This window comes from Drosophila suzukii, assembly GCF_043229965.1.
Source record: "Drosophila suzukii chromosome 2 unlocalized genomic scaffold, CBGP_Dsuzu_IsoJpt1.0 scf_2c, whole genome shotgun sequence".
NCBI lineage: Eukaryota > Metazoa > Arthropoda > Insecta > Diptera > Drosophilidae > Drosophila > Drosophila suzukii.
In genome coordinates this window covers 39,893,251-39,898,583 of record NW_027255896.1, presented here as the reverse complement: position 1 = coordinate 39,898,583, position 5,333 = coordinate 39,893,251, and positions in this window count along the sequence as shown.

Here is a 5,333-nt window from a genome sequence, read left to right as displayed (position 1 = left end):
TCTTTAATTTTTAAATTAATTCCTCACGAGACCTTCCCGATGGGGTCTTCTTTCTGTGAAATTGTGGGTTGATCTTCCTTCCTGGATATACATTAATGGCGATAGAGTGCCCTTCCTTCCTTTTTCAGTTTTTCTTGTTTCAGCGTTTTGTTCTACCCGTTACGCGTTACCAGATTCGTCGAAAAATATGTAACAGGCAGATGGAAGCGTTTCCGACCCCATAAAGTGTATATATTCTTGATCAGGATCACTAGCCGAGTCGATCTAGCCATGTCCGTCTGTCCGTCTGTCTGTCCGTCCGGATGAACGCTGAGGTCTCGGAAACTATAAGAGCTAGGCTATTGGGAATAGGCATGCAGATTCCTGAGCTTCTTACGCAGCTCAAGTTTGTTTCAGCAGAAAACTGTGGCTCCTGCAGTTTTGACGCTAGAGTAAAATTTTTAAAAGAAATGTATTGTTCTCATCAATACCTATCGATTGACCAAAAAAAAAGTTTGCCACGCCACTTTAACGCCCACAAATCGCTCACAAACTTCAAAAAATCGTAAGTATGAACGCAGATATCTCGAAAACTATCAAAGATAGAGAAATGGAATCTCAGATTTTAATTCCGTAGCCTTGTCCGCAGCGCAAGTTTGTCACACGAATATGCCACGCCCACACTAACGCCCACTCTTACGCCCATAACGCTTATATCTGTCTACCGCCCACATAACCATATACTGAGATCACGGTTAGGTGGCGCATTTTAATCTCGCTTGCATATCTCCATTTCCCTTTGGTCCCTTTAGCTGAGTAATGGGTATCTGATAGTCGAGGTACTCGACTATAGCGTTCTTCATTGTTATACCCGTTACTCGTAGAGTAAAAGGGAATACTAGATTCGTCGGAAAGTATGTAACAGGCAGAAGGAAGCGTTTCCGACCCCATAAAGTATATATATTCTTGATCAGGATCACTAGCCGAGTCAATCTAGCCATGTCCGTCTGTCCGTCTGTCTGTCTGTCCGGGTGAACGCTGAGATCTCGGAAACTATAAGAGCTAGGCTATTGAGATTTGGCGTGCAGATTCGTGAGCTTCATACGTAGCGCAAGTTTGTTTCCACAAGCCGCCCAAAACTGTGGCTCCTACAGGTTTGATGATAGAATACAAATTTTAACTGAAATGTATTGCTCTCATCAATACCTATCGATTGACTTAAAAAAAAGTTTGCCACTCCCACTTAAACGCCCACAAGCCCCCCAAACCTGTGACGCCCACAATTTTCATGCTAGATATGAAAATTTTAACTAAAATGTATTGGTCTCGTCAATACCTATCCATTGATCCAAAAAAAAATTGCCACGCCCACTCTAACGCCCATAACGCGTAAATATTTCTACCGCCGGTAGGTGGCGCTTTTTAGTCTCGCTTTGCTGCTTGCATATCTCCATTTCCCTTTGGTCCCTGACTTAGCTGAGTAACGGGTATCTGATAGTCGAGGTACTCGACTATAGCGTTCTTCCTTGTTTGTATTGTGACCGAAGATCGGAGATCTCGTCAGAAATCGTATTACTAGTGGTTGTGCGAAAAAGATACTTTTATTAGTACAATGTACCCAATTATATTCGCCAGAACTTACTTTGCGAGGTGACGCCCAGCATGATGTCCATGTAGGGACCGAAGTCTCACTAGGCATGTTCCTTCCCACTAGGATTCTCCAGTGGATCTCCTCCAGCGCGCTGAAAAACAGACGCGTATTTCCCTCTCTCTCGCGGCTTTCGTTGATGTGAGTACTATGCTTAAGTTTAGATAAAAAACTAAATTAATAACAGTTTTCATACTATGGACTATACTTTAGACCATCCATTGCCTTAATAATGATGAACTTAGTTCCTAATTCCTTAAGCCTAGTACTCAGATCGGCTAAGAGTTTAACTAGTCGAAAAATCCTATTCTTTGGAGTATGACCGAAGTTTTCAAAGTTCACCCGCAATGCATGTGGCAGGGTCTTACTGTGATGCAGCTGGGCTTGTTCCCAAACAGAAAACAAATCAAATCTAGCAATTTAAAAAAGAAAAGTCTGCTCGTGCACAAAGAAATAAAAATAAAAATACATGAAACGAATGCTTTTATTTATGTAAATTATAAGTTTAAGGCTTCTTTCTCGTCCCACGGATGCTTCGCCATCTTTCCCGCGTCATCTGTAGTCCAGCTCCGAATCCCAATAGGCATATTGAACCTTTAGGATGTGGGAGCCGAATTGGGAACGTGGTTGTTCCGTCTGATGCTGCATGAAGTCGCCCAGCATCCTAGTAATGACTGGTGATGGCTTCTCCAGCTGCCCCTTAGCGGACGACATTATTTCCTCCTCCCTATAGAAGCCGGCGCGTCGTCCATATCCGCTTTAGCTGCCAAGTAGCTTGTGGAGGTAGAGTTAACTATTGTGCGGATTTGCCCCGCTGTGGGATTGCTTCCGGTCGGTCAAGTCCCACAATAACGGGCAACAGCTTGGATTAGGCGTCCTTTTTCATCTGCACCTCCTTGGGCATTTTTTTCCATTTTTAAATTTCCCACGAACACCGCCAAAGATTAAATTTCTTATTCTTGGGCCGCAGCTAAAGGCGTTCATCAAAATTCACTCGCGAAATCTGGTATTTTTTCTGGTATTTCCTTAGCTTACCTGAGTACCGCGCTGAAAAACAGACCCGACGAAAAACGTTAGCTGCGTATTTGCCTCTCGCTCACTTCTATGGTTACCTCGCTGTTTTCGTCGATGTGAGTACTAGGCGTTAGTCCAAAATTTAGTCCACCTTACCTTAATTTAAGTCCATTTTTTAGGTTTTAAGACCATATTTAAGCACGGCTTTATGGGGTAAATAATGTTCTAATTACTCTGAAATTTTTTCTACATATTAATGACAAAGATTCTGTCGACTTCCTCCAGAACTTATGGAAACTTCACTGTGGCCCAGTGTAATAAAACTTGACATGTACTTTTACTTGATATCAGAGTTTTTTCTTTTAAAAATCAATTATAAAATCGGAGTTCGATTCACTTTTACTGTAAAAATCATATATGAACTATTGAAATAGCATTACAATCTGTATATATATTTTCGTAAATATGTAGTTAGACATCCGAAATTCAACCTACAAAATTTGTTGAACTTTTTATAATTTATTTCTTACAAAAAGTTTGAGTCACTTACAAACATTTAACTGTTTTACTTTTATTTTAAAATATCATATAAGAATTTTGTTTCGTGAAATTAATGTTGCATAGTTTTGGGCATTCAAGGTAAGCATAAAATGTTTTTCTTACTGAACTGATTCGTGTTGCACGGTAAACGGTAATTTTTATTTTTAATTTTTATTTATGTACATTCGGAACGCTTTATGAAAATCGTACAGCTCAACCCAATCATATTGAATATCAGAAATTAAGAAATTGTATTTATTTATTAAATAAGTTGATATCAGAACATTTGTTTGCTGAACGTGCGGTAGTCAATAGATTTTTACCTCGCTAGAGGTGTTTCTGTTTCATATCAGAAGTTTTTGTTTTAAACATCAATCACATCACATAATTCATCTTCATACAGCTTAAATTTTCTTTATTTTTATTTTTACACTTTCACCGTTTTTTTCCCAAACGAATTAAAATTGTTACAGTCCTTGTATGTAATCCTTTTAGGTTTTTCAATATCTTTTGATTGTTGTACCACTAGTTATGATCGGACCATCCCAGCAGTAATGCAGTGCGCTTCGTCACAAAGTGGACTGCCGTCCACAGTCATGTTAGTTTTCACATTAGTGTACTTCAATACCATGATCAGAAGTCACGTAAAAATTAAAAATTAATACAATAGTGTTTTTACTTTTATTCCGCTGTAAGGGCTGGCATTTCGCGTGCAATTCTGTGGAGCGCACACTTAAAGATTTTCTCACAGTGTAAACGGATGTTTGAAAATGTTTGTTTTAACGCAGAGAAGGAATAAAAGTCGTTTCAAAAGGCATACAAAGTAATTCGAAATTCCTTTTTACGATATATAGCACAAGCCTGCAGCTTTAGTAGTTTACAAGTTACGGGAGTACTAAATATCGCTATTTATAGCTGTTTTTCTGCCAAACTAACGAGTTTTTCCGAAAGTAGTAAAACTAAAGTTTCTTATAATAAGCTTTTTAGCATCGTCATAACTTTCCAGGACCTTCAAATAGAGTTTGGAGACGCACAAAAAAGGTCAATGCACTGTCAGTGTTCGATGTTCTGAAATGTGGCCATTTTTATGCCCTTGCAGAGTGTATTATGATTTCAGTCAGAAGTTTGCAACGCAGTGAAGGAGACGATCTAAAGTATTTATAGTGACATATTCACATATTCAGTTATGTACCAAGAACTAAGAATATGCAGCGTAGGCGATCCCACGCTGAATGAATGTAAACAACCCACATCCGGAGCAGGCGATGCCGCTGTTCAATAATATAAACAATTCTTGCAATCACTAAGTGTGGCACCCTGAGTGGCACTCTTACTCTCAAATTATTGTACACAATCAATATCCCAAGCGGATATTGTCCGGAATGCGGACAAAGGCGGAGCAAGTATACCTTGCCACATCCCAATACGAGTTTGATGTTATAGTTTTATTTGAAACTTGGCTCAACATAAACTTTTACTCAAATGAATTCTCCGACTCCAATTTGTGCCATGTGTTCCGCAAAGACAGAGATAGCAGGAAAACCCACTGTGCTAGAGGGGGTGGTGTAATTGTTGCTGTTCGCTGCAATTTGTGCTGCTTGTCAATTGGACTTCTTATTGAAGATACCCTTCTTGATCAAGTTGCGGTGTCGATAATTGGAGAATCGGAAACGCTGCAAATTGTGGTGTCATACATACCACCGAATGGTTCATTAAACTTTACAAGGCGCATCTGGAAAACATTACCGACATCTACAATAATCTGCAGGACCATCAACATGTCTGTATGATTGGAGACTTTAATCTATCATCCCTCGTTTGGTCTCAGGATCCGGAGAATCACTCTTCACTGCTAAGCAACATACATCAACCACACGAGATTCTTTTTCTCGATGATATTTTCAGTATGGGCTTAATACAAGTCAATAATATATTCAATAACTTACATAAAATTTTAGACTTAGTATTCGTTAGCGCTGATATTAACTTTTCTTTAGTCCAATGTAGTTCACCTATAACCAATTGTGATATCCATCATAGACCATTGCTACTAGGTACAAACTTTTACAGTTTTGCGCCTTCAGCTGAATATTCGCCTAGATTTATTTTCAATGAAACCAGCCTTTGCGCCATCAGAAATGAGATCTCTGCC